This window comes from Cetorhinus maximus, chromosome 23, assembly GCF_964194155.1.
Source record: "Cetorhinus maximus chromosome 23, sCetMax3.hap1.1, whole genome shotgun sequence".
NCBI lineage: Eukaryota > Metazoa > Chordata > Chondrichthyes > Lamniformes > Cetorhinidae > Cetorhinus > Cetorhinus maximus.
The window spans coordinates 63,008,943-63,026,925 of record NC_135901.1 but is presented as its reverse complement, the minus strand read 5'-3'; the positions used below and the strand labels follow the sequence as shown (position 1 = coordinate 63,026,925).

Here is a 17,983-nt window from a genome sequence, read left to right as displayed (position 1 = left end):
TTGAGACGAGATTTTGGAAAATATTGTCAGTTGGCAGGTGGGAAAATAGATAAAACAGAAAACCCAGTCTCCAGCTTTGTGAATCTTTAGAAACACTTTGGGATTCGGAATCATAGGAGAATGAAGGGTGAACTATCCATCTGACCAGAGACAGTCAATGCACCTTTCCCTTCATTAAGACGCTGGAAAAGTGACTATGATGTTCTCAGTGAAATTTACTGACCTGATGTATTGAAAGGATTCTCGTTACTTCACATCAGGAATTCAAACCTAATATCGGCTTCGGGACAATCAGAATACTTGGTAACAGACAAGACAGCGAAAAGCTCGAAGGGAGACGGCACCGGTTGTAGGAGAGCTGGTTCCCGGTGACATGGATGTGTCTGCAGTGGGTGGGATCAGACTGTTTCCCATGTATCCACAATGAATTTCCCAACCATTTATTTTGGACGAGTTAGAGAACAATTGTGATTCCGGTATCAGCAATCTGAAGCTTTAACCCGCTGATGCCTTGGCTTAGGATATCTTGCAAGTTGCGTCATTATCAGTCTTGGTGATGCAATTGGTTAGTGGGTTCGGCTATTGACCAAAGGTTGGTGGCACGAGACCACCCAGGGACGAAGCTTTCATTGTTTTCTCCCCATCAACATTTATTGTCACTCAGTTCCCGGTTGTTATTGGGTACTTGAGCTGAAAGGAAAGATTTCCGAAATGTTGCCAGTTCCACTGTTATCCAGGCAAGCGGCTTTTTTTCGAATATCCATTTCAAATATAATGAGAAAACAATTAGACCCACCATGTACCGATATCTAACGCTTTTGAAATATATGCAGATATTGGGTGCAAACAAATCCACCAATTATTCTCTATTCCTCAGCTCCACAGTGAGTGAGACAAGGAAAAGCAGAAAAGCAGCAATATTGCGGCCCCACACTCTCCAATCACCTGCTGCCAGCAGAAAGCGGCGACTGCAGCTTCAATCGGAGGGTTACTGCCTATCCCTGGGACGCAAAATGCTCTAACCCGGGCCAAACCTCCCAATACACCGAGCACAGGCTCAGGAAAACGCAGGTAGATTATATCCCGATCACTAAACCTCCGAGCAGCATTTACAGAATACCCGAGTGAGTGAGTCACAAATAAAAGTCACACCAACTTTCTAAATCGTTTCACTCTAAAATTCCTTCATTTTATTGAAAAACTGACTGTTGTGAATCTGAAAATAAGCACCATGGGTTTTGTGTTACTGAGTGACTTGTTTTCCATTGTTTGTCCGTCAGGTTTGCAATTCAATTTGTGTTGGATGTTCAAGCGAAACTGATTTCAAAATGAGGACACAAAGCAGCTAAACATTAAATCCAGAAACAAATCCTGAGGAAAATGGATCCCAATGTTTGGAAGGAGGTGCAGCTGAGAAGCGGAAGCTATGAATGATGTTATTGATGATTGAGTGGAAAGCATTGGGGCCTTGGTCAATCATCGTAGCCGAGTGATGAGAATGATGCTTTTAAAATCCACTGGGTTTTCCCCAGGAAAGTTCACATCTTACCGACTGTGCTTCTTATTGTTGCTGATTTCAACCAGGTGTCCACAGAACTCTCCGATCAATGGAAGCAAAAACATCCAAAAACTCTCCTAATTTTTGGACTCTAAGGGAATGAAGAGCTAGCGGGATCGGGTGGGAAATTGGTGTTGAGTTTGGGGATCCACCATGATCTTATTCATTGACAGAGGAGGCTTGTGGGGCCTTATGACGTGTTGCTGCTGCTTTGCTTCTGTTCGATTTCAGTATCAGTACCAGACAAGGCGATGGGAAGTATTATCCTGAGCTCGGTAGCGCAGCTGAGTGGTTGTAGGTGGCTGAAGGTTTCGCTCTTTATTCTAATCCCACTGCTGATAAAATTGCCCTATTGGTCGGAAAAGTGCTAGCTCACAGTTAAAGCATGTGTGAGCGGGTTTTAACTTTAACAGGAAGAACCAGGAGATTCATTAAACATATAAATCCCTGTGGAGAAGAGACGGGGCTGTTGAATCAGCTGGATTCCTTTTCCATTGGCCAGCACGGACACGACGGGCCGAATGTCCTCCTCCTCTGCTGCAGCCATCTCTGATTTTATAACAGCCATGTTAACTTATGTATAGGGTCAGTCGTCATGGCTGAGTGGTTTAGGTGATGGAGTCCAAATCCATTGGGGTTTCCTGCTGCCCATTATTCCTGGTTTTACCTCTGTGTCTACAGAGTTAATTATCGGTTAAATTGAATAAAATCCATCCAAACACTCGGGGGTATTCCTATTTCTGTTCATTCCCAAAATATTCACAAAACCTGCAGTGGAAATGAAGCAAAATTTGGTGTCATGTTTGCCTTCTGGGCGTTTGTCTCTCCTTAGAGACAATCGCTTGCCCTCTGTCTCTCTCTATGTATATGGCTGTGTGTCTTCCTCTGTGTGTGTCAATTTGACTCAGTTCCCCAAGTGGTTGAACATATTTTTACCATCACAGTATTTATTCACATTAGTTGTGCAGCTTCAGATTAAAATGTTACAGAGAAAAATGTCAGGATGAAAGATACAAGTGAGAGTTTGCAATGTTTGGAAGGAGGTGCAGCTAAGAAGTGGAAGATGTGGATGATGTTACTGATGATTGATAGGAATGTATTGCAACCTCGGGGCTTTTGTTGGTCAGTTACCTTCTACACCTTGAAATTCAGAACAAGCTGTGGTATCAGGTGGAAAGCAACATTTGTCTCCATCTATGTTGGGATATGGACCACATAGGTTATGTGTGCTGGGCTAGTTCAACTGGCAGAGCAAAGGCTCCTAATTTCAGGGTCATGGGTTCGCCGCACGTTAGATGCAGCTTCTTTCAAACAAATAATCACCAACCTCATCGCTGCGGTTCCTGTGAAACTTGCACACGACGGATATTCACCACTGAAAGCACTTGATGCACAATAAGTTCAAAGCATTTTCATGTCACATCTCTTTCTGCTTCACCTCCAGCTCGCTCTGCTCTTCCATGAGCTGCTTGACCAAACACAGTCAGTTAGTGCGAACATAAAACACAACGTGATCGGTTTACAGATAACAGGGTAAAGAAACACCTCGATCTTCCTGATTCTTCCAGATACCGGTTACAGGAATATGCACAGTGCCGATGATCCACAGTCATACTCTCCTTCCAGCCTTGCCTACGTTGTTTAGCTTTGAAATTGTTCGTATTTTCACACTGGGTTTCAATGTGAAGAAAGCAGAGCTGTGATAAGCTTATATTGTTCAGCAGATGTACTGCAAGAAGGTGCTCTTTGGACGCGGTGAGCTCCAGTGAAGGATTGGCATTATTAATGTGTCGCTCAATTAGTCTCGTGACAAATCTCGTGCTGGAAATGACAAGAAAATTCGCTGAATTTGCTACTTGTTTTAGTTTCAAACGAGCCGAATAAAAGGGTAAGAAAGTACATCTCGCTCGAGTGGGTTTCAAAATGGCAGAATGACTGTGAAAGAAGCACCCGTGCTGTTGCGAATCATAAAATTATAGAAAGTTACAGCATAGAAAGAGGCCATTCGGCCTCGATGAGCTGCTTTTAAAGAGCAGTTGTGATTGGTTGATTCGTCAGGAGTGATATTTTTGTAAGTGCATAGTAGGCACCAGAATTTGTCCTTCTCCCACACATATTTTGCCTAGCGCCACCATCTCTGTGGTCAGTACTTTGCACCCAGTACTCCTTTCACTCCCTCACTCCGCCTTTGTCTGTGTTCCCAACTTGTTCAAAGTGTGACATTTCCAGCTCTGAGGCGAAACTTCAAATGTCACCCCACTGATACTGGTGGAGATGTTAAATGTTTTCAATCAAGAAGTTATCCATACTCCATTTTTCACAAGATCGAAAACGTACATCCCCTGACCGGGAATCGAACCCGGGCCCCGGCGGTGAAAGCGCCGAATCCTAAACCACTAGACCACCAGGGAAGCTGTCAGATTTCTTTCAGTTTGGTTTATAGACGCTGCTTTTATCCATGTTTCCATTTTAGATCTAACGAATTCTTCAGTCAATGACAACGGTTTCTGTGAGCTGGAACATGAAATTGACAGTGAGGTGAAATAGTCCCACAAGCTGCTCATGTGTAACTGTCAATTTCCAAAACCTACCACCCTCATCACTGCGGCTCCTGTGAAACTGACAAGAGAACACGCGGCAGAAATTCATCACTGAAAGTAACTGACACACATCAAATTCTAAACACTTTCATGTCACATCTGTTTCTGCTTCCGTCCCTGCCTCGCCCCCAGCTCCCTCTGCCCGTCCAGCTACCAGGTTAATTAGCTGCTTGAGGCAGGTACAGTCAGTTCATGAACCCAAGCCTCCCCTGCGCATCAGGGGCAGGGAATGTGGGGCCCAAGGATTTTAGAAATAATGAGTTTGCAGTTGACATGGTAAAGATAATCTGGGATCTCATCTTCCTGATTCTCCCAGATACGGATTACAGGAATGTGCAGAGTGCCGATTTTCCACAGTCACAGATTCCTTCCAGTCTTGTGCACGTTGTTAAGCTTTGAACCCACTCGCAAGAGTGGATTATAAAATGGCAGGGTGAGTGTGAACGAAGTCACCGTGGTGTTGGGAAATATTAAATTATAGAAAGTTATAGTGTGCTGCTTTCAAAGAGCTCTGAAGAAGAGTCATACGGAATCGAAACACTAACTCTGTTTCTCTCTCCAAGCATACTGAATTTTCCCAGCATTTTCTGTTTTTATTTCAGATTTCCAGAATCCACAGTATTTGGCTTTTATCGAAAAATTCTCGTGGTTTTTGGACTCTAAGGGAACGAAGGACTATCGGGATCGGGTGGGAAATTGGGTTTGAGGCTGGAGATTCGCCATAATCTTATAAAGTGACGGAGGAGGCTTGTGGGGCCTTATGACACATTGTTGCTGCTTTGCTTCTGTTCGATTTCAGTCGTAATACCAGCAAAGGCGATGGTAAGGAGCAGCCACAGTATTTTGCTTTTATCTCTGGATTTCTAGCCCAGTGACAATGCCACTACGCCACCTCATGAATGCCGACAAATGAGTAAGAAAACACGGGTGTGTTTGGGAGAATTTTCTCCTATTTAAAATGATAAATCCTCAGGCGGCAGGATTCAAACCCATGTGTTCATTTTTAACAACAAATGTAAATTATTGAACATTCACTCACACTTAGATGAACAAGTTTGAATCATGCTCTCGTCCGGTTTCAAACCGCTGCTCTGCCACATGTGAAATGACCGTGACCCCCACTGCCCTGCACAAACCCTGCGCTGTAAAGAGCCCAATGGAGCTGTCTGGAATGTTAAACGGTGACGTCATGCAGCAGCACTTTGGGTCTTTGTTTTGAAGAAATGGAATTCGGCTGTTCTCATTAGGAATGCTGGAGACAGACTGATCAACAATGTCATCATCAAATGGCACAGAACTATAAGGTATTTTGGCCCAACGTACCTGCGTCAGTTTTGTACAAAGAGCTTTCTAGTAATCTGAATTTCTTTGTCGCTGTTCATTACCCTGAATTTTTTCCTCCTCCTTTCAAGTCTTTGTCCAATCCCCTTTTGAAAACTCTGAGTTGAGAGAAACAATATTGAAAGAGGTGCAGGAGCTTCTGCAGTGTCCATGCTCAGTGTGTGAAAATTAACAAAGTTTCCCTGACCCAATGACATGAAGAGTTGGATTCCGAATTTTTATTACGGTTATAAACATTTTTAAAATAGTTGATTTCAGTCGAATGTTCTAAAAAATAAGTTTATTCTGACCAACCTCCTCATTTTTCTCAGTCGACATACACAATCTAATCACCCTTTACCAACATTCTCGAACTCCCATTCGTCTGCAAGCATTCACAAAAGTTGCAGCTAGAAATGGAACAAAAGCGGAGCCAGGTTGGTGTCAGGCTTGCTTTCTGGGTGTTTATCTCTCTTTAGAGTCAAATCCTTGCCATCTGTCACTCTTGGTGTATATGTCCATGTGTGTTCTTCTGTGTGTGTCAATGTGGTTCGGTTCTTCATTTTTATCATTCAAACCTTTTTCACGTTAATTGTGTAGTTTTAAATTAAGACGATACAGAGAACAGAAGGAGCTGTTTTAAAAGATACAGGAGGAGTTATCTTTCTTTTTTTTTGACTGGAGACTTTTCAGCTTCTTAGGGTCGGCATGGTACAAAGTAGAGGATGATGGAAATTGTCACTGAACAACATTTAAACACACAGACACCGAGTCCTTGTGGTTGAGTGGTTAGGGCAATGGACGCATCGAGAGTATGAGTTTTTAAATACAAATAGACCAAACTGAAATCCCTCGGACATTAGGAGCTGTTTCTATTACTGTCAGTTGTCGCAAGGAACAGGAAAATAAAAGTTCAATCCCAAATGTTACAGGAACGGATAGGTTATAATCACCAGGAAAGCCTGAACAGCCTGAAGCTGTTTTCTCTAGAAAAGAGAAGGCTGAGAGATGACATGATAGAAATTGAATGTTTTATCTCCGTTTCGTCAAGGATTCGAGGTGAAATTTATTTCTTTGGTTTACATCTTTTGAATCCGCATCAAACAGAATCACAGAATCACAGAATCACACAGTGCAGAAGAGGCCCTTCGGCCCATCAAGTCTGCACCGACACGTGAGAAACACCTGACATACCTACCTAATCCCATTTATCAGCACTTGGCCCTAGCCTTGAATGTTATGACGTGCCAAGTGCTCATCCAGGTACTTTTTTAAAGGATGTGAGGCAGCCCGCCTCCACCACCCTCCCAGGCAGCGCATTCCAGACCTTCACCACCCTCTGGGTAAAAAAAAGTTTTTCCTCACATCCCCCCTAAACCTCCTGCCCCTCACCTTGAAATTATGTCCCCTTGTGACTGATCTTTCAACGAAGGCGAACAGCTGCTCCATTTCCACCCTGTCCTTGCCCCTCATAATCTTGTCCACCTCGATCAGGTCGCCCCTCAGTCTTCTCTGCTCCAACGAAAACAACACAAGTCTTTCCAACCTCCCTTCATAACTTAAATGTTTCATCCCAGGCAACATCCTGATGAATTAAATGTTTAGATATATTGAAAGAAAGATTCTACATTGAGATGGAATTCTTAAAATCGGATTTTGTCATCTGCTGAATCAGCATTTGTATCAAACTCTCTGTCATTAGATTACAACAGTGACTGCACTTGAGAAGGATTTCATTGGCTCTAAAGCGCCTCCCGTTGTCCTGAGTTGGTGAAAGTCTCTGTTCAAATGTAAGTCCTTCTTTCTCTTCTTTCTTTCCGTCTGTCAATCCAAGTTAACAATCATATGGAATAATAAAATGTATCTGTCCCTTTCAGTGTCTACCCTGCTCTCTGTCTCTATCTTCTCTCTTTGTCCCTGTACATCTGCCTCGCTCTCTTTCACTCTTTCAGTCTCTGCTTGTGCCTCAATCTCTGTTCACTTTTGTGCTCTTTGTTCCCTCCATTCACTCGCTTTCTGTGTGCAACCAAGGCTCACTGGATTGTTCGTGAGATGAGGCGGTTGTCCTAGGAGGAGAGATTAAGTGAGATGAGTATGTTTTCACTGGAGTTTAGAATAATGAGAGGTGATCTCATTGAAAAGTCTGACATTCTGAGCCAGATTGACAGTGAACATGCTGAGAGGCTGTTTTCCCCTGGCTGGAGCGTAGAGAACTGGGCTCACATTCTCCAGATAATGTGTCAGCCGTTTAGGACTGAGGTGAGGAGACATTTCTTCACTCAAAGGTTTGTGAATCTTTGGAATTCTGTAGCCCAGTGGTCTGTGGGTCCTCAGTCGCTGAGTATATTGAAGGCTGAGATGTTTAGATTTTTGGTCTTTAAGGGAATGAAGGGGCATCGGGATTGGGTGGGCAACTGGTGTTGAGGTTGAGGGCCTTCCATGACTTTATGAACTGGATGAGGAGGCTCGAGGGGGCGTAAAATTCCTGTTCCTTTTTTGATCATTTCAATGTTATATCTCAGTGGAAATACCATCAAGACGACGGGAAACAGCCGCTTGAGCGTGGTAGCCTGGCCAAACGGCCTCAAGTGCTGGATTCAGGTTCCAGTCTCTGTGGAACCGCTGCCAAAGTTATAGGTGGTTCACCTGTGGGTCATTTTGAATGCTCTGTTCCTACGAAAAGGTTCCTTCTCAAAGTGAATGCAGGCATTTATTGGGTTTCACTTTAACCGGAAGAAGGAGGAGAAGCAATACAATTATTAATTGCTTGTGTGAGAATGCACGGTAGTGGAAGTAGCTGAGTTGCTCTTCCAGAGAGCCGGCACGGACACAATGGGCCGAATGCCCTCCTTCTCTGTTGCAGCCATCTATGCTCAGATACCAACAATATTAACCTATCCATAGGGCCAGTCATCGTAGCTGAGTGGATAAGGCGATGGAGTCCAAATCCATTGGGGTTTCCCGCTTCCCATTATTCCTGGTTTTAACTCTGTGTCTACAGAGTTAATTATCGGTTACAGTGAATCAAATCCATCCAGAAACTCGGGAACTATTTCCGTTAATTGCTGAAAGCATTCACGAAATTTCAGTCGGAAATGGAACAAAAACAGAGCCAGGCTGATGCCAATCTTGCTTTCTGGGTGTTTGTCTCTCCTTAGAGACAAGCCCTTGCCCTCTTTCACTCTCGGTGCATATGTCTGTGTGTGTTCCTCTCTGTGTGTCAATATGGTTCAGTTCCCCGGGAGGTTGAAAACATTTTTCCCATCACAAACTTTATTCACAGTAGTTGTGCAGTTTCATATCAAAATGTTACAGAGAAAAATATCAGGATGGAAGATGCAAGAAGGGTTTGCAATGTTTGGAAGGAGGTGCAGCTCAGAAGTAGAGGATTCAGCGAGGAGCTTTCTTCTCATTTAACACGAGATTTGGAACTAGATCTGGGAGATATTTGTATCGGTGTAAACAGTAAAATCTCGCCTATAAACCTACATGATTCTGAGGAGACTTGACAGGTTAATGTAAAGAAGACGTTTCCACTAGTGGGGAATCTTGATTCAATAGACTCATTTTTGGGATGAAGGGACTGACTTATTAAGAACGGCGGAATAGGTTAAGCCTTTATTCATTAGAGTTTATAAGAATGAGGTGTGACCTTATTGAAACGGACAAGATTCTGAGGAAGCTTGACAGGGCAGATGTAGAGAAGATGTTTCCACTAGTGGGGAATCTCAAACTTGGGGACATGGTTACAGAATAAGGTGGGATTCATTTAAAACTGAGATGCGAAGGAATTCCCTCTCTCAGGGGGTAGTAAATGTCTGGAATTCTCTACCCCAGAGAGTTGTGGAGTCTAGATCACTGAAAATATTTGAAGAGGAGGTAGATAGATTTTTGAAATATCGGGGAGTTGAGGGCTATGAGGAGCTGGCAGGAAAGAGGAGTTGAGGCCTGGGGCAGATCATCCATCATCTTATTGAATGGCGGGACAGGCCTGAGGGGCCGAATGATTGACTCCAACTGCTCCTACTTCTTATGTTCTTATGTTCGTTTGAAACGTATCTCTGGTGAAACGGGTCGGAAATAAAAAATTCACAGGAGCCGCAGTGATCAGGTTGGTGGGTTTTGGAAATTGACAGTTGCACATGAGCGGCTTGTGGGGATATTTCACCTCACTGTCAATTTCATGTTCCAGCTCACAGAAACCGTTGTTGTCATTGACTGAAGAATTCGTTCCATCTAATGGAAACATGGATAAAAGCAGCGTCCATAAACCAAATCGAAAACAGGTTGATAATTCCCCTGGTATTCTAGTGGTCAGGATTCGGCACTTTCACCGCTGCGGCCCGGGTTCGGTTCCCGGTCAGGGAATGCAGATTTTTGATCTTGCTAAAATGAGTATTAATTACTTATTGATTGAAAACATTTAGCAGCTCCACCAGAATCAGTGGGGTGACAGTTGAAGTTTCGCCTCAAGAACTGGAAATGTCACATTTGGAACAGGTCGGGAGCAAGGATAAAGGCGGAGTGAGGGAATGAAAGGAGGACAAGACAAGGGCTGGGTGCAAAGCACTGACTATAGAAATGTTGGTGCGATAAAAATATGGGTGGGAGAAGGATAAATTGTGCTGCCTACTGTTTGCACTGACAAAAATATCACTCCTGCTGGATCAAACAATCACAACTGTTTTTTAAAAGCAGCACATCAGCTCATCGAGGCCGAATGGCAGCTTTCTATACTGTAACTTTCTATAATTTTATGTTCCCTCACAGCACGGGTGCTTCTTTCACAGTCATTCTGTCATTTTGTAACCCACTCTAGCGAGATGCACTTTCCTACCTTGTATTCAGCTCTTTTGAAATCAAAACACGGGGCAAATTCAGCGAGTTTCCTTCTCATTTCTAGCACGAGATTTGTCACGAGACTAATTGAGCGACACATTAATGGTGCCAATCCTTCCCTGGAGCTCACCGCGTCCAAAGAGCACTGTTATCATCATCCTGTTTTGTACCTTCTTGCAGCACAACTGCTGAACAATATAAGTTTATCACAGCTCTGCTTTCTTCACACTGAAATCCAGTGTGAAAATATTCAAAGCTGAACAACGTACACAAGACTGGAAGGAGAGAGTGACTGTGGGTAATCGGCACTGTGTACATTCCTGTAATCGGTATCTGGGAGAATCAGGAAGATCCTGATGTTTCTTTACCCTGTTATCTGTAAACCGATCACGTTGTGTTTTACGTTCGCACTAATTGACTGGGTTTGGTCAAACAGCTCCTGGAAGGGCGGAGAGAGCTGGAGGTGAGACAGAAAGTGATGTGACATGAAAGTGCTTTGAATCCAGTGGTGAATATCCATCATGTGCAAGTTTCACAGGAACCGCAGCGATGAGGTTGGTGATTATTTGTTTGAAAGAAGCTGCATCTAACGTGCGGCGAACCCACGACCCTGAGACTAAGAGCCTTATGATCTACCAGTTGAACGAGCCAGGCACACAAAACATATGTATCCCATATCCCAACATACATGGAGGCAACTGTTGCTTTCCACCTGATACCTCAGCTTGTTCTGAATTTCAAAGTGTAGAAGATAATCGACCTACAAATCCCCAAGGTTGCAATGCATTCCTCTCAATCATCAATAACATCATTCACATCTTCCACTTCTCAGCTGCACCTCCTTCCAAACATTGCAACCTCCTCTTGTCTCTTTCACCCTGACATTTTTCTCTGGAATATTTTAATCTGAAGCTGTACAACTAATGTGAATAAAGTTTTTCACGGTAAACATGTGTTCAACCCCTCGGGGAACTGAACCACATTGACACACACAGAGCAACACACACAGACATATACACCGAGAGTGACAGGGAGCAAGGGTTTGTCTCTAAGGAGAGACAAACGCCCAGAAAGCTAGCATGACACCAAATTTTGCTCCTTTTCCACTGCAGGTTTCGGGAATGAACAGAAGTAGGAAAACGTCCGCGTGTTTGCATGAATTTTATTCCATTTAACCGATAATTAACTCTGTAGACGCAGAGTTAAAACCAGGAATAATGAGAAGTGGGAAACCCCAATGGATTTGGACTCCATCACCTTAACCACTCGGCCACGACGAATGGCCCCATGCACAGGTTAGTGTCGTTGGTATGAAATTAGAGACGGCTACAGCAGAGGAGGAGGACATTCGGCCCATCGTGTCCACGCCAGTTTATGGAAGAGGGATTCTGCTAAATTAACAACCCCGCATTTTCTCCACAGCCATTTAAATTTATATTATCTCTCCTCGTTGTTCATGTTAAAGTGAAGCGCTGCCCACACCTGCTTTAACTGTGAGCTGGCACCTTTTCGACCAACAGGGCAATTTTAGCAGCAGTGGGATTAGGAACCCGTGAGACCTCCAACCACCTACAACCGCACAGTTGCGCTACCGAGCTCAGGATACGAGTGCCCATCGCCTTGTCCGGTATTGTTACGGAAATAGAACAGAAGCAAAGCAGAAGCAAAAGGTCATAAGGCCCCACAAGCCTCCTCCGTCACTTAGTAAGATCATGGCGGATCCTCAGCCCCAACACCCGATCCCGAGAGTATTTCATTCACTTAGAGCTCAAAAATCAGGAGAATTTTTGGATGTTTTTTCTTCCATTGATCCGAGAGTTCTGTGGACACCTGGTTGAAATCAGCAATAATAAGAAGCACAGTCGGTAAGATTGGAAATTTCCTGGGGAAACACCAGTGGATTTTGAAAACATCAGTTTCACCACTGGGACACGATGATTGACCAAGGGCCCACTGTTTTCCACTCAATCATCAATAACAACATTCACAGCTTCTGCTTCTCAGCTGCACCTCCTTCCAAACATTGGGATCCATTTTCCTCCGGATCTGTTTCTGGATTTAATGTTTACCTGCTTTGTGTCCTCATTTTGAAATCAGATTCGCTTCAATATCCAACGGAAATCGAATTGCAAATCTGACGGACAATCACTGGAAAACAAGTCACTGGGTAACGCAAATCCCATGGTGCTCATTTTCAGATTCACAACAGTCAGCTTTTCAACAAAATGAAGGAATTTGACAGAGAAAAGATTTAGAAAGTTGGTGTGTCTATTATTTGTGACTCACTCACTCGGGTATTCTGTAAATGATGCTTCGAGGTTTTGTGACCGGGATATCATATACCTGCGTTTTCCTGAGCCTGTGCTCGGTGTATTGGGAGGTTTGGCCCGGGTTGGAGTATCTTGTGTTCCAGGGATGGGCAGTATCCCGCTGATTTTAGCTGCAGTCGCCGCTTTCTGCTGGCAGCGGGTGATTGGAGAGTGCAGGGCATGAATATTGCTGCTTTTCTTCTTTTCCCTGTCTCACTCACGGTGGAGCTGAGGAAGAAAGAACAATTGATGGGTTTGTTTGAATCCAATAACTTCATAAATTTCCATTGTGTTGGATATCAGTGCATGGGAGGTCTAAATGTTTTCTCATTATATTTGAAATGAATATTCGAAAAAAAGCCGCTTACCTGGGAGCTCCCTGGATAACAGTGGAGCCGGCAACATTTCCGGGGTCTTGACATTCAGCTCAAGTAGCCAATGACAACCGGGAACTGAGTGACAATGAATGCTGATAGGGGAAAAAAAAGGGAAGCTTCGTCCCTGGGTGGTCTCGAACCACCAACCTTTCGGTTAACAGCCGAACGCGCTAACCAATTGCGCCACAGAGACCGACTCAGCCTCAAAACAGGGTGTCATCGAGTTAAAGTTTCAGATTGCTGCTACAGGAATGACAATTGTTCTCTATCAGTTTTACTCTTCCAAAATAAAGGTTGGGACATTCACTGTGGATACATGGAAACAGTCTGATCCCACCCACTGCAGACACATCCATGTCACCGGGAACCAGCTCTCCTGCAACCGGTGCCGTCTCCCTTCGAGCTTTTCGCTGTCTTGTCTGTTACCAAGTATTCTGATTGTCCTGAAGCCGAAATTAGGTTTGAATTCCTGATGTGCAGTAACGAGAATCCTTTCAATGTCTCAGATCAGTTAATTTCACTGATAACATAGTCAATGTTCCAACGTCTTAAAGAAGGGAAAGGTACCTTGACTGTCTCTGGTCAGTCGGACAGTTCACTCTTCATTCTCCTCTGATTCCGGTTCCCAAAGAATATCTGAAGATTCACAGAGCTGGAGACTGAGTTTTCTATTTTGGTTCCTTCTCCATTTTCCCACCTGCCAACTGACAATATATTCCAAAATATCTCTCAATCCTCCGCCTTGCATCATGTCTAGGGATGAGTAAATTAAGTTAATGGAGATTTTATGGAGACCGAGATTGTCCTCCGTGGAGCAAAGAGGGTTAAACGGAGATTTCACGGAGCTGTTCAAAATGACGGTGATGGGGGCAACGGGGACGAGGCGGTTTGATGGAGCAGATAGGGAGGGACTGTTTCCACTGACGGGGGTCAGTAACCAGTGGACTGGGAGTTAAGATAATTAAAGAAGGACAGACTTGCATTTTAATAGCGCTATTCCCGACCAGTGGATTTCTCAAACCACTTTCCCGCCAATTAAGTACTTTGTGAAATAAAAACAGACAATGTTAGAAAAACTCAGTAGGTTTCTCTCTCAAAAGATGCTGTCACGCCTGCTGAGTTTTTCCTGTATTTTCTGTTTTCCTTTCCAGATTTCCGCAGTTTTGCTTTAATTGAAGTGCAGTCATTGTTGTAATGCAGGGAACACGGCAGCCAATCACTGCTCAGGAAACAGTCAAAACCAGGCACGTCACAATGAGCGGACCATGTGTTCTTGGTTGAAGGATAAACACTGACCAGGTCACGTGGCTTCAACGTGAACCCACAAATTCTGATTATGGCTCTGCCCAGTTTTAAACCGGAGAACGTTTCATGTGCTAGGCAGGCATGAAAATCACTGCACCACAGAAACAGGAAACAGCACAAAGGCTCAATGGGCTTCATAAAATGTTAAGCGGTGACGTCATGCAGCAGCACATTGAGTCTTTGTTTTGAAGAAATGGAATTTGGCTGTTCTCATTAGGAATGCTGGAGACAGACTGATCAACAATGTCATCATCAAATGGCACAGCGCAGTAAGAGGTCTTTCGGACAATCAATCTATGTCAGTTTTGTTCAACAAGCTTTCTTGTTAATCTCAATTGATTTGTCTCTTTCCATAACCCTGATCTTTTTCTCCCTTTCAAGTCATTGTCCAATTTCCTTTTGAAAACTCTGCATTAAGAAAAAACAATATTGAAAGAGGTGCAGGGCCTTCTGCTCTGTCCATGCACAATGTATGAAAGTTAACAAAGTTTTCCTGACCCAATGACATGAAGAGTTGGATTCTGAAACCTTTGACAGTTTTCAATTTTTTTAAAATCGTTGATGTCAAATCGAATTATCAAAAAATATTGACCCTGACCAAACATCGCCTCATTTTTCTGAGTCAACATATGCAATCTCATTACCTATTACCAACATTTCATTGAGTAAACACGCAGAGTCACAAAGGAAAATAAAAAACATAATTTGAAACATCGAAATAATGAAACATTGAAAAAAGAAGTTAGCAGTGGAGATGATTTCTGTTTGTTACAAAGTGCAGGATGATCTGATTAACTGGCGGAGCTGGTTCGAGTTTCCCAATGACCTCCCCCTACTCCTTTGCTTCTGTTCTTTTCGTTGACAATACCAGTGAAGGAAATTATAACGAGACCTTTGTGACATGATAGCGTAGCTGTGCGGTCTAAACCGCTGGATTAAGGCTGCAGTCTCTACAGAAACGTAGGTTCGAATCCCACCGTCGCCAAACGTTCACGTTATCTTCCTTTTAGAATATGCAGCTGTCCCATTTGAACCAACAGATACCAACTCACATTAAACCCAGCGGAGTGTGCGGTGTTTTACTTTGATCGGGGGAATGAGGAGAGACAATATAAATATGAGTTGCTGTAGGAAAAAGGCGGGATGTGGAATTGCAGTCGGTGAGTTGCTCTTCCTGAGAGTCGGCATGTGAACGACATGCTGAATGACCGTCTGATGCAGCCGTCTATGATTTTATACAAACTACATACATGCAAATCTGGGGCTTGGATTCGCGACTGAGTTGTTAAGGCAACAGGTTTTGAATCTATTAGGGTCTCCACAGGTGGGCTGGAATCCTGACAAATACTCTTCTTATCATTCCTGAATTTTACTGTGTGCCTGCACAATTAAATGTCGATTAAGTTGAATAAAAAAAGATCCAAAACCCCAAGCGTTCTCTAATTTCCATTCGTCTGCAAGCGTTCACAAAAGTTACAGTTAGAAATGGAACAAAAACAGAGCCAGGTTGGTGTCATGCTTGCTTTCTGGGTGTTTGCCTCGCCTTAGAGACAAACCCTTGTCCTCTGTCACTCTCGGTGTATATGCCTGTGTGTGTGTCAATGCGGTTCAGTTCCCCATTTCACCATCCAAACATTATTCACGTTAGTTGTGTGGCTTCATATTAAGATGGTACAGAGAATAAAAAGAGCAGTTTTAAAATATACAAGAGGAGTTTTCTTTCTTTTTTTTGAATGAAGACTTTTCAGCTTCTGAGGGTCGGTTTGGTACAAAGTGGAGGATGATCAAAATTGCCACAGAGCAACATTTAAACAGACAGACACCGAGTCCTGGTGGTTGAGTGGCTAAGGCAATGGACACATCGAGAGAATGAACTTTTAAATACAAATAGTCCAAACTGAAATCACTCGGACATTAGGAACTGTTTCTACTGCTGTCGGGTGTGGGAGGAACAGGAAAATAAAAGTTGATTCACAAATGTTGCAGGAACGGATAGGTTCTTATCACCAGGAAAGGCTGAACAGCCTGAAGCTCTTTTCTCTAGAAAAGAGAAGGCTGAGAGATGACCTGATAGAAATGGGATGCTTTGTCCCTGTTTCGTCAGAGATTCGAGGTGAAATTTATTCACTCAGCTGCAGATTTACATCTGCTGAATCGGCATCAAACAAACCATGAAATGTTTAGGGAGATAGAAAGAAAGATTCTACATTGTGATGGATTTCTTCAGATCGAATTTTCTCATCAACTGAATCAGCATTTTAATCAAACTCTCTCTGCTTTTAGATTACAACAGTGACTACATTTCAAAAAAGATTTCATTGGCTCTAAAGGGCCTCCCGTTGTCCTGAGTTGATGAAAGACATCGTTTAAATGTAAGTCTTTATTTCTCTCTTTCTGTCTGTCAATCTAAGTTAACGATCACGTGGAATGGTGAAGTGTATCTGTCCCTTTCAGTGTCTACCACTCTCTCTCCCTCTGTCTGCCGCTTTTTGTCCCTGTATATCTGCCTCGCTCTCTTTCACTCTCTCAGTATCTCTGCCTGTGTCTCTATCTCTGTTCACTTTTGTGCTCTTTGTTCCCTCCATTCACTTGCTGTCTGTGTGCAACCAAGATTCACTGGATTGATTCCTGAGTGACAGTGAACATGCTGAGAGGCTGTTTTCCTCTGGCTGGAGGGTCTAGAACTGGGCTCACATTCTCCGGATAATGTGTTACCCATTTAGGACTGAGGTGAGGAGACATTTCTTCACTCAAAGAGTGAATCTTTGGAATTCTGTAGCCTGGAACTCTGTGGATCCTCAGTCGATGAGTATATTGAAGGCTGAGATGGATAAATGTTTGGACTTTAAGTGAATGAAGGGCTATCGGGATCAGACGGGAAATTAGTGCTGAGTTTAGGGATCTGACATGAACTTATTACGTGGTAGCGGAGGCTCGAGGGGGCTTATGGCTAATTCCTGTTCCTTTTTCGATGTTTTTAATGTTTAGTGTTCAGTGGAAACACCATCAAGGCGACGAAAAACAGCAGGTTGAGAGAGGTAGCCTGGCCGAACGGCCTCAGGCGCTGGATTCAGGTTGCATTATTTGTGGAACCGCTGCCAAAGCTATAGGTGGTTCACCTTTGGGTCACTTTGAATGCTCTCTTCTGACGACAAAGTGCCAGCTCAAAGTGAATGCGGGCGTGTATTTGGTTTAATTTTAACGGGGAGAAGGAGGAGAGGCAATAAAAATATCAATCGCTTGTGTGAGAAAGTAGGGCAGTGGAAGTAGTTGAGTTGTTCTTCCAGACAGCCAGCACGGAAAAGATGGGCCGAAAGCCCGCCTTCTCTGCTGCAGCCATCTTATATACCAGCAACATTAACCTGTCCATAGGGTCAGTTGTCGTGGCCGAGTGGTTACGGAGATGGAGTTCAAATCCATTGGGGTTTCCCCGCTGCTCATTACTCCTGTTTGTAACTCTGTGTCTACAGAGTTAATTATCGGTTAGATTCAATCAAATCCATCCAAGTACCAAAGCATCCAAGGGGGTTTGCTTATCATTCACGAAAACATTCACGAAATTTGTCGTCGTAGAGGAACAAAAACAGAGCCAGGTTGGTGACATGCTTGCTTTCTGTGTGTTTGTCTCTCCTGAGAGACTAACCTTTGCCCTCTGTCACTCTCGGTGTATATGTC

At 43.6% G+C, this 17,983-nt stretch overlaps 1 protein-coding gene, 2 non-coding genes and 1 pseudogene across 3 annotated transcripts in view; 1 reads left to right on the top strand and 3 right to left on the bottom strand.

Annotated features, from left to right (window-relative positions):
• Positions 1-17,983, bottom strand: part of LOC144698080 (uncharacterized) — a 642,405-nt gene that overhangs the window by 443,037 nt on the left and 181,385 nt on the right. The window lies entirely within an intron of this gene.
• The window catches only part of LOC144698076 (uncharacterized), an 85,658-nt pseudogene that overhangs the window by 58,027 nt on the left and 9,648 nt on the right, over positions 1-17,983 (top strand).
• Positions 3,897-3,969, bottom strand: trnae-uuc (transfer RNA glutamic acid (anticodon UUC)). The gene has a single exon. It is a non-coding gene; the product is annotated as a tRNA-Glu (tRNA).
• On the bottom strand, positions 13,123-13,196 carry trnan-guu (transfer RNA asparagine (anticodon GUU)). Its single transcript has one exon. It is a non-coding gene; the product is annotated as a tRNA-Asn (tRNA).